The following is an 11,920-nucleotide window of genomic DNA, read 5'->3' on the forward strand; positions in this document are numbered from 1 at the left end:
GAGCTTCACCAGAGCCAAAGAGAGAGAGCCCTGGGCTAACCTGTGGCCCTGCAGACATCCCAAAGCCATCAAGTGGCCCCAGACCGCCCCCTGGGAAAGAAAATAGGGACAATTCTGGCCAGATGAGATTCCTGTCCCATGGGGAAGGCTTCTGTTGGGGAGATTTGTAGGCAGCTAACTGTGGGAGATGTGGGACAGGAAGGGAGGAGGGATGTCTGTCTCTCTTGAGGTCCTTGGCTGGGTGAGAAAGAAAAAGAAGCATCAGGCTGGTGGGAGGTGTGTAACTTAGCAGCAGTCTTCTCAGGAGCCTGAGGGCTTTTGTGGGTTCTGGCATCAGACTGTCCCAGTTGCTCACCCTGGATTGGGCTGTTTGGAAAAGGAGTATGACCATCAGGTGATTCTGAAAAGGACCCACTCCTGAGGGAGCCACAGCTGGGGAATGAGTGCCCCTTGAACCTGGGATTCACCCCTTCACCAGGGAACACAATGGCCACTTTCCAGCAGTCACCAGTGCAGAGATCTGAACAGGGTTGCTGAGACTCTCTTCCTGATGGATGACAGCAGGTGCTCAGCTGTCTCTATCAGCTATTATACAGAATCAGTCCGCTCACCCAACTAAAGGATGGGCTCTGCTTCCAGCGTTGATTTTTGTCAAACTTGCTATGAATTAATACCCTCTCCTTGGGCTGCCTCTGGCTAGAGCAGACCAGGACCCTACACAGATACGGAGCCACTTTCTGGCTGGGCTGTCCATTCTGCATTAAGGGCTCTCTGCCCTCTGGTATCAGAATCATACTCTTTTTTTTTCCTGTTTGATGGCATGGGCCACACCGGAAACCACACAACTCTGCTGAGGAACACCTGTGAGATCAGCTTTCATTGAACTCAAGTTCTAGAGGACACCACGTCCAGAAACTCACTTCACTGTTTCTGACTCTGTGGTGACAATAGCAGTGGCTGGTCCTCAGAGCAGTTTTACAACTGCCCTGTGCAGAATAATTTACTTTTCCTGGTTTATCATAAGCAATCCATTGGACAGATAGTTTAGAACATTCCCCAAGGTAAAATCTGGTATAAATGGTGGGAATGGTATTCTAACTTACACCAGTCTTGACTTTGGAATTTAGGTTCTTGTTTGTTGTCTTTTGTTTGTTTGGTTTTTTGTTTTGTTTTGATTTGAGACAGGCTTTCTCTTTGTAGCTTTAGAGCCTGTTCTGGAACTCAATTTGTAGACCAGGCTGGCCTATAAATCACAGAAATTTGCCTATCTCTGCCTCCTGAGTACTGGGATTAAAGGTGTGTGCTCCTACCTACCGCCTGCTTCTTAAACAGCAAGCCACACAGCTTGTCAACCCGAAGAGTTCTTTAAAGCTTAGCAATGAGTGGACACCTGAGGGCAGCAAGGCAAATTTCCATGAAATACTTCACAAGGGTCACATCAGGCACTAAAGGTCAATGCTTGCATAGGAAACTCGACCAGAACCAAAGTCTTAGTAAAGAGCCCTTGTCATGTGGAAGAATAAAGGAACCAATAGTGAATAACTTTAGGAAAGAGATGCAATTAAAGACATATTAAAAATATACACGTAAGAGAAGCTGTAATTTTTAACATGGGACAAATGGTGACCAGCTTTGGGAAGTTTGTATAAAAGTTCCATTAAACAGTTAGGTGATAAAATACATTTCAGTTTGGAAGACAGCCAGCCAGCATGATTGGCAGATGGGGTGGAGTAGGGTGAGATGACAGCAGCTACTTCCTAGGGACATTGAACATCCCCATGCTTCCCTTTGGGCACAATAACCGCAGCCTCCCTGACCGTGCCTACCTCTCTCTGAAATGGCAGCTTGGTTGTTTACAAAGTCTCCCAGTTGTGAGGCAGTACCCTCTATTTTAAATGATCTGGTAAAGACTCCAGGACAGTTTATAAATACAAGCTATGTGTGAACAAGTTGTTCCTTCATCTTCAGGTGTGATAATTTGATGGGCTTTCTTCACGTCATGTTAGCTGGGAACCTGGCCTGGAAGAAGCTTGATGCCGTGGTTCTTTGATGTGAATCTAACCTCTCATGTCAGCTCCTGTGTTAGGAAACAAATAGCCACAAGGAGTGCGCTGGCCAATCCCTGCCCGCCCTGCCTGCTGATGAAATGTGCTCACAGCAGGCAGAGGCTGGAGGTGATTTGGGTCTGACAGCTCAGCCTCCAAACCACATTTTCCATGCGTCAGGAAGATGAACACCAGGTCTACTCCACATGCTCATTGCAATTAGACCTTTATTAATATCTCAGAGCAGCTGGGACCAGAAAGAGTCTCAAGTGCTCACATTCTTTGAACATACAAATTTTGAGTGGGCAGCAGCTGCTGAGGCCAGGTTTATTCATCTTGAGCCAAAATTCTCATGCTTTGACCCCATGTCCTGGGCCTAGACTTCATGGCTCTGTGAAAATGTTGCTGCAAGTTTCCCTCTGGGGAATCAAACCCTTCCTGTTAGACAAAGTGTCTTTTCTCCCAGCCCTCTTTTCAGCCACACTGGCACTGGCTCAAGATTTATGAAGGAACTTGATTTCTAAATTTAGCGATTTGTTTGTTGCCACTGAACATGGCATTAACTTGTGTCTTTTGTGTCTGTGTTCCCCTGTGTCTCTACTCAGATGGACTTCACAGAACAGTATGATGACTTGGCCTACTCCACCTGCCTACCTATTAAAGAATGTTTCTCTGGCTTCTGCCTCAGTTTCCTGGAGCTTGGGATGGGCTTATAGACTGGGTAGTTCCAAATAGGCCAACTCTGGGGACGTGGATGTTGTTCCTTGCCTTCAGTTGGAGCCAATCTCTTCACAAGGCCATAACAGTTCTCTCCCCCGACCCCCACCCTTTATGTTCACCAATGAATGAATCATTTCTTTCTGGATAGGATTCTAAGCATCTCTGTTGTATACCCTGCTTATCCTCCACAACTCTCTTCTCATAATGCTTTCTAGACAGAGGAGATGGAGGCTGTGGAATTAATTCCTTTTCTCCCTGTCTGAGGATGAAGCCTGACTTAGCCTTCAAGAATGAGACCCAATACTCTGTGAAAACTAGGTCTTTATTTCCCCCATGTCTATAAACTGGCGTCATAGTAAGCACTCTGGTGGGTTAAATTCTGCTTTATCTCCCCATAAAGGTGTGCTTAAGTCTCGATACTGCAGACTATATCTTCGTTTAGAGATAAAGTCTTATGTATAATCATATTAAAATTCAGTCCTTAGGGTGAACCTTAATTCGATGTGTTCATCATTCTCATCAAATGGAGGCGTTTGCCTAGAGACAGAGGCAAGTATATGGAAATTAAACTGTATGGGCTCCCAGGGAGAAGATAGCCACCTGAGAAAGGCCTTCCTCTTAGCCTTCAGAAAGGACCCCTGACACCTTAATTTTGGACCTCTAGCTTCCAGAACTGTAAGACAATACATTTCTGCTTGAGCCACTCTGTCTGTGGTGCTTTGTTATATCAGCTCTAGGAAACTAACACAGCTTTCGGTTAAGCCTTTCACTTTGTCTTCTGCATTTGAAAGTTATCTTTTGTTTGTTTCTGTGGTGGCTCTGGCAGTACATGCTGTAATCTCAGCACTGGGAAGCCTGCACTATTGTGTGATCCTGCCTCAAAAACAAACAAACAAATAAATAATTATAGATAAATAATGGACAATACAACAGAATAAAACACAAGTTGTACAAACAGAAAACTATAAAGAACTGGATTAGAAGGGTGGTTTACAATCCTTCACTGAGAAAACTCTCTTTGGGGTCTGAACTATATCTGTAATATATAATATATACATATTCCTCTAATATATATATATACATATATATATATATATGTATGTATATTATGCTTAGATGGCTGGACAGATAGACAGACAGATATGGTTAACACTTAGTGCCTATTTGACTATTAACTGCAGGACCACCCTTGCAAACACCCAAACTTACAGATGTCAGGTCTCACATAAGATGTCACAGTAACTGCCTACAATGTTCCCTAAGGCTTGGGCATTTAAACTCTTGGACCTCAGTTGATGGTGCTCTTTCAGGAAGCTTAGGAGGTGTGGCCTTGCTGGAGGAAATATACCGAGAGTGGACGTTGAGAGTGTGTAGCTTAGCCCTACTTCCAGGTTGCTCTGTCTGCTTGGTGCTTGTGGTTAAGGGTATGAGCTCTCAGCTTCCTGCCCCGGCCTGCCATGCTTCCCCACGGTGGACTCTTATGCCTCTGGAACCATGCACCCAGATAAACACTTTCTTCCATAAGTTGTTTTTGGTGTTGGTACTTCATCACAGTAATAGAAAAGTAATATGTTTCATCTAATCCATGCACATTCTCTAACAGACTTTAACATTGTGATTCATTTTAATATTAGTACAGTGTAAGTACTAGGTAGAGAGTTGTTTTACTGTATGGTCTAGGGAATAAAAGCAAGAAAAAAGTTAGAACATGTTTCACAAGGTACCTTTTCCCTGAATATTTTCAACCCAGGTCTAGTTGATTTGAAACCTATATGTAGAGAGGATTGATTATACATATAAATTCCTATAAAATAGTATGTATTCATGTTGTATGTGTTTAAACAATTCAAACACTCCCCAAAAGTACAATAGAAAGAGCAAACATGAGCTTTCACTTCCTGGTCCTTGCCATTACTGTTAAGTCACTGTTTTGAGAGCTAATGTTCTACACCCCAAATTGTTCATATCAGACTCTCTTTCTCCCTCCATCTTCAAGAGACTTGTGCAAAGGGGCTGTTTTTACACGCTCATTTGGACATTGCTGTTTTCTTTAAATAACACATTGATTCATCCAGAGCAGCACGAAGTGTCCTGGTTTCTTCGTGGCTGTGCAGTATTCCACCACATGGATATGCAGTGAATCACGTAACATGATCTGTCCAAGAGCCCAAGCACCTGGTCGACATCCTGGGCTCCTCTGCCAGCTGCTCTTCCTTTTCAAATGAAGGAAACAGAAACACAGAAAGTGGAAGAATTTTGCCACTAGAAGCACAGAGAACTAAGGCAAGTGGTTCCAGCTGTTAGGGTTGTCAAACATTTTTCATACTGTTACAATTTATTTGTCACCAAAACAATGTAAAGGTGTTCGTGATGAAAGGTGGGGGAGGGACCGTCATATCGGCATATTAACACACACACACACACACACACACACACACACACACACACACACACACACATATGTACACTCACACATGCACAATAGCATCATCTGTCTGCAACTCTTCTAAATGAAGAGTATAATGAGTTGAATGTAGTCTTTCAGATAATATAAAATTGCAACAAGTCCCTAATAGCTTGTGTAAACAATTGGTTGACATCTGGAGGAAATGAGAAACTTTATTAAGTAAAGTTTAAACAAAAGCTTTTGTGGGTGTTGTAGTAGGTTTTCTATTGCTGTCATCATGAAACACCACGACCAGATGTAACTTGGGGAGGAAAGGGTTTATTTGGTTACTTATCCTAAATCATGATCCATTGGAGGAAGCCAAGGCAAAACTCAAACTGGGAAGAACCTGGAGGCAGGAGCCGATACAAAGGTCATGTTGGGGTGCTGCTTACTGGCTTGCTCCCCATGGCTTGCTCAGTCTGCTGCTTTCTTATAGAACCAGGACCACCAGCCCAGAGATGGCACCACCTACAATGGGCTGGGCCCTCCCAGATTGGTAACTAATTAAAATATTCTACAGGCCTGCCTACAGCCTGATCTTATGGGATTTTCTGAATTGAGGTTTCTTCCTCAAATGACTTTTGCTTGTGTCGAGTTGGCATAAAACTATCCAGCATTGTGATTCTTGCTTATGTGTGGATTGGAAGGTGGGCATCACATCTTCTTCAGTGCAGCTGCTTGTGTCATTTGCAGCCACGTGTTTTTGTGTGGTAATTTTTTTATTATTATTAGCAGTGATAGCTATTGAATCTAAGTGTTGCAATGAGCCAAACGGCTAGCTGCTCTTACTACTTCCTGCTACAGTGCCATTGAATCAAATATTTTCAAGCCAATGTAGCATTTAAGGACTTTGCTCCTTAAAATGCTATTAGTTAAACTATTAATTTGCCAAAAGCTAATATGCTTTTTGCTTTATTTTTTATTTTTTATTTTTTTTTCGAGACAGGGTTTCACTATGTGGCTCTGGCTGTTCTGGAACTCAGTATACAGACCAAGCTGCCCTCAAACTCACAGAGATCTGCCTGCCTCTGCTTCCCACATGATGGAATAAAAGGTGTACACCACTATGCCTGGCGATATGCTTTTTTAATTTTATTGACAAAATTGAGTTTTAGGCTGTTTTTATATATGTAATCCTTTATGTTCTTTTTTACATATGTTGTGTTATGTACATAGTGTGTAATAGATGTATGTGTGTGGATGAAATGTGTACTTATTCTAGAAGTATGTACTCAAAGTAGTTTTGCTTATAAAAATATGAAAGAAACAAAGTTTGCAAAACTATAAATGTAATTGCCAACCAATTCAGCCATAGCTGCAAAGTATTGCTCTGAGTTCTAAGTCCTTGGAGGAAAAGAACTGACAGTTTAGGACTCTACTCTCAGCTAAGCTAAAATGTAAGACAGAAGGCAAACTGAGGCATCTTCAGGCAAGCAAATATCCAATGCATTACCATTCACAGTTCCATGCTGCTTTTAAAAGCGTGTCTGCTATAGGCACTAGACCTTTAAGGTAAGTGAGGCACAGTGGGTGGAAGTCAGTGGGGAATGCTTGCCTGGCACGTTTGCTGTCCTGAGTTTGATCCCCAACACCAAAGAGGCATGGGGAGGAAGGAGGAGGAGGAGGAGGAAGGGAAAAAAGAGGAGGAGGAGGGAAGATCAGAACATATTTGAGGAAATAGAAGCAAGCCCAGAAGCAAGCCCAGGTGGATCATAATTAATTTTGAGCTGATAAAAAAAGGTGTAACTAAAATACTGGATAGCAAAACCATGTAACAAAAGGAGTGACCAGAACCGGCATTTCCCCAAAGGGGCCTAAGCCCAGTGTGAGGCTTCCTGGGATCAAAATGCCAGTGAAGACGGCAGTAAGAGATCAGCAGGTCTTAGAAAGCATCCAAATGCAAACAAGAATAGTAGGAAATAAACCTCATTCTCCAGTTTCAGCAAACCTAAGAGGTGGCTAAAAGTTTGTATTGCAAAATAAATGACAATGTTCCTTGGAGCAGTGGACAGTGAGGTACATGGGTATAAATGGGGTAGACTGTGTATTGGAGTCCCTGATTCCTCCCAACAGGAAAAAGGAAAAATTCAGAAGAGAAGAGATCACATAGGCAGGCTAGAAACCATGCTCCAGGATGACCAAAAATTTCTGAAGCAATAGATATTGGAGTGGTCTTGCTATGTAGACCAAGCTGGTCTTGAACTCAGAGTGATCTTCCTGCTTCAGCCTCCTGAGTTCTGAAATCCTAGGTGTGCACCTGGGTTTAAACATTTAATAATATAATCTCCCATCCAACCTGATAATGTAAACCCAGTTAAAAGCCCATGATTGAATGATCATAGGTGCTAAAGGGGAGCCTACTGTTGTTTTGCTACATGGCCATGCTGTCAAACTGCATTCTGACGGCTTAAGTTTGGACTCATAGACTATGCTGCTTTCAATTTCCGTCAGACAAACTTCCCTTTTCAATGTCTGGTGATCAATGCAGACTCACAACTGGTCAAAAGGCTGAGTATAAATAACACCGAGTTCTCAGCTGTGGACAGGTCATCTATCCGAGCCTCCCACCATGCAAGAATCAGGGGATTCAAAAGAAGGAGCAGTAAGAATGTAAGAACTGACACATCGGGAGAAGAACTGTGAAATGCTGGTCTCTGGACATGACATAGCTGTTGCATGGGTCAAATTACAGCAGCTATAGTTGCCTGCACAAGGCAGGCACGAGGTCAAACCAGTCAAAACTTCAGCATGGATGGAGAGGGCGCCCATGCCCCACCTCTATCTATTAGAGTTGGTGGCTGTTCCAGGAGGGAAGGCCACTTTCCTTTGGGAGTGTAACTGCTCACAAATTGCTCATGCCCCATACTCATGTGTATATATGGGCAGCACTAATTGGACGCGGGTTATTACTAACAATTTTAAAAAAGGATGTTAAGTTGCAGGGGAGATGAGGTAAGAGGCACTGGGAGGAGTTGGAAGAGGGTAGTGGTGATGGATATAATCAATAAGTAGTGTATAAGTGAATAAAGCTTTCAAATAATACAAATATTGTTTAAATAATTATGTACTCTCAAAACCATGAATGAGAATTTTTTTAGATCACAACCACAATGAAATAACATGATGCTCAGCAGCAAATGGCTCACATAAATAACAATTCTCAGTAAACATATGAACGATTTAAAAACACAGTTAAGAGCTTGAACACGGCATTTCCTGTACCTAACAAAGAATCCATATTATTGCATTTGACCATGAAGCCATGAAGTGAGTAATTAAAAATAACAAATGAATCAATATATAGACCATGTTGCTTTCCAAAATGCTACTAAATTAGAAATGCATTACGAAATGCAAATATAGTTATATATATGCATATATATGTATGTATATGTATATGGAGAGAAAGAGAGAACAAGAACCATGTTTGGGAGTTTTAAAATACTTGGAAATAAATAAAGAGTCAGAATAGGAATCATAATTGAAATTCAGAAATGCCTACACCTAAATAATGAGGGAAAACAGCAGATCAGGCTGTGGGATGCCCCTGTGGAGATGGCTCGACAGTAAAACACCTGTCACTGAGTGTGGGAAGGAGAGTTCAGATCTTTAGAAGCCATGTACATCCAGTTGCCGTGCAGCCCACCAGTGATCCCAGTGCTTGGCAGATGGTGACAGGATCCCTGGAACAAGCTGGTAGTCCTGACTTGCTAAAACATGAGCCTCCAGGTTCAATGGGAGACTCTGCCTCAATGTATAAAATGGAGTGATAAAGATTTCCAACATAGACATAGTCTACATACACAGGTGCACACACACACACACACACACACACACACACACACACACACACAAACACACATTGCTTCATACTCATGTACTCTCACATGTGCAAACCACAAATATAGTTCACATATGTGTGCAAAAAACATTCTGAGATATGGCAAAAACAGAGTTTCAAAGCAAATGACAGATTATACACACACACACACACACACACACACACACACACACACACACATATATATATATATATATATATATATATCTGACTACAGTGCAATTTACACTGGCTGATCCGAAAATACTAGGAGTGTCAGGATGAATGAAAGCAAAAGCAAGTTTAAGGTTAAAAGGGGAGGGGTCACTTCAATTGGGATTTTTACTGTGGGAAAGTCTGTACTGTTCTTATTAACTAACTTTCTTTAAGAGAGAGAGAGAGAGAGGGAGAGTAATGGAGGAGCAGAGATATTGAATTGGGGGAAGAATAGAGGAGAGAGAGCAGGATGAGAGATACTATATCAGAGGGAGCCACTATAGGTCCGAGAAGAGATCTGGAACTAGGGAGATCTCCAGAGACCTACAAGGATGACACGATCTGACAGTCCGGGCAGTGGAGGAGAGGACGGCCTAGAAGCCCTTCCCCTAGAATGAGATTGATGACTACTCTCTATGCTATCCTAGAGTCCTCATCCAGTGGCTGATGGAAGCAGAGACAGACATCCACAGAAATACACTGAGCTGAAATCTGGAACCTAGTTGAAGAGAGGGAGGAATGAAGAACGAAGGGGTCTGTACCAGGTTGGAGAAACCCACAGAAACAGTTGGCCTGAAAAAGGGAAAGCATATCGACCCCAGACACTCTTTGGGAGGCCAGTACGGGACTGATCCAGCCCCCTGATCGTGGATGCCAATGGGGAGGCCCCTGCACTCCTGGGAGCCTCCAGAGGTGGACTGGCGTTTTGCCCTGGTGTGTGTGTGTGGGACTTTGAGAGCCCATCTCGCTTGAAGGGATGCGCTCTGTCTCTGGACACATGGGGAGGGGCCTAGTCCCAGCACAGGACGATTTGGTGGACTTGGTGGAGCCCCTTTTGGGGGCCCTACCATGCCTGGGGAGTGGTGGGTGGATGGGGTGGGGGGTAGGTTGGAGGTGGGGGAGAAGGAATGGGGGTGGGGGAGGGGGAGGGAGAGGGAACTTACATGTGAAACAAGCCTGTTCCCTAACTTGAATTAATAATAATAATAAAAAGAGAAAAAAAAAGAGAGTTAGAGAGAGATTATTCTAGATGTCTTATTCTAGATGTCTGTTTCACCATATAGACAAAAGTAAATTCCAGATGGACAAAGGTTGAACTGTGAAGTGATGGGGAATGTACTGTGTATGTTCATCTTATTGATTGTTGAATAAAGTACTTGTTTGGCCAATGAGGCAGCAAGTTAGATGGGACTAGGAGTCAAAGAGGATTCTGGGAAATGTAGTAGAGAAGTGGTGATCCAGGCAGGAAGTGACATAGCAAGGAGACTCATATTTAAGCAAGGAGAAACAGGAATGGTCCTTTTTGACCCCTCTGCTCTTCCTCCAGTGGTGGGATGTGAGCCACCAGCAAGAGAGGGTGCCAGCGAAAGGCATCCTCTATAAGTCTTATAAAATATATAGATTTATGTTAATTAAGACTGAGCTAACAGATGAGAATCCTAGTCATTGGCCAAGCAGCATTTGAAACTAATACAAGTTTCTGTGTATTAATTTGGGGCCTAGATCGGGCGGGCGGCTGGAAGAGACCGGCCACGTGGCAGTGGGGCTCGGCGGCTTTTGGTGGAAAGATTTATCGTAACAGTGAAGAGCAGAAATTTCAAATTTTCAGAAAGTGAGTGGGAGAACATATTGGATGCAGTTAGGAATGGATGATTAAATAAAAGACAAATGCTCTCTAACCTTGGGTAGATACAAGAATTTGATTATGAAAATTAAAGTGCTATCTGTTATGTATAACAAACGACAGTGAAAGGAAAGATGCAGATTGGGAAAGGATATTTACAACTAAAATAAGTTAATTTTCATGTAAATATAGTAACAAATGTATGAGAAGAGAGCAAGGGGGTAGAACCCTCTTTCACATACGCACACACACCACCCCCACACCAGAACTGACTAGCAAACTAACAAAAATTCCCTGGTAGTGAGGCATGAAGGAGAGATGCCACTTGCATCTGGAAAATCAGAACTCAAAAAGGCCTGGTAAGGCCTCAGAAAAATAGAAACTTATTCTAGTAAGAATGACATGGGCACAGCTATTGGCTGTACCAAAGCAGGCAAGGCACACGTGCTTACCAACTCACAAATTCCACCCACATGAATTTATGCCAAGGACTACAAAAAGTGCATTCATAAGCAACTGCAAAACAAACAAGGAACCGTCGTCCCTCAAAAGGCAGACTAGAAAATGGTGGCACCATAGACTAAAATTAAAAGGAGTGTAGTATAGCTGCCTTGTATTCATGCAACATAAGCAAATCTCTATGATTCATGGTTGGGAAAGAAAAGCAAAGTGCAAGACTCTCTCTCTCTGTCTCTCTGTCTGTCTGTCTGTCTGTCTGTCTGTCTCTCTCTCTCTCTCTCTCTCTCTCTCTCTCTGTGTGTGTGCTATTTATGCTAATTTAAATACATACAAAACAACTGAAAATGTTGGGATTTATAAATACTTAGTGAAAGTACAAGATCATGGGAGGGATTATCAGACAATTCAAACCGAAGTACCCTATGGAAGGAAGTAGGGAAGGCAAGGAAGAGGCCTTAGCTTTAGCTGTTAATATGTGGGGGAAATGTTAGTAATTTAATCTGGTTGAATGTTTGTTTTATTTTCTGTACCTTTGTACAGGTTTGAAATATTTCTTTTCTGCATTATTTATTTAGATCATGTGTGTA

Source organism: Cricetulus griseus, chromosome 3 (assembly GCF_003668045.3).
Source record: "Cricetulus griseus strain 17A/GY chromosome 3, alternate assembly CriGri-PICRH-1.0, whole genome shotgun sequence".
Classification (NCBI taxonomy): domain Eukaryota; kingdom Metazoa; phylum Chordata; class Mammalia; order Rodentia; family Cricetidae; genus Cricetulus; species Cricetulus griseus.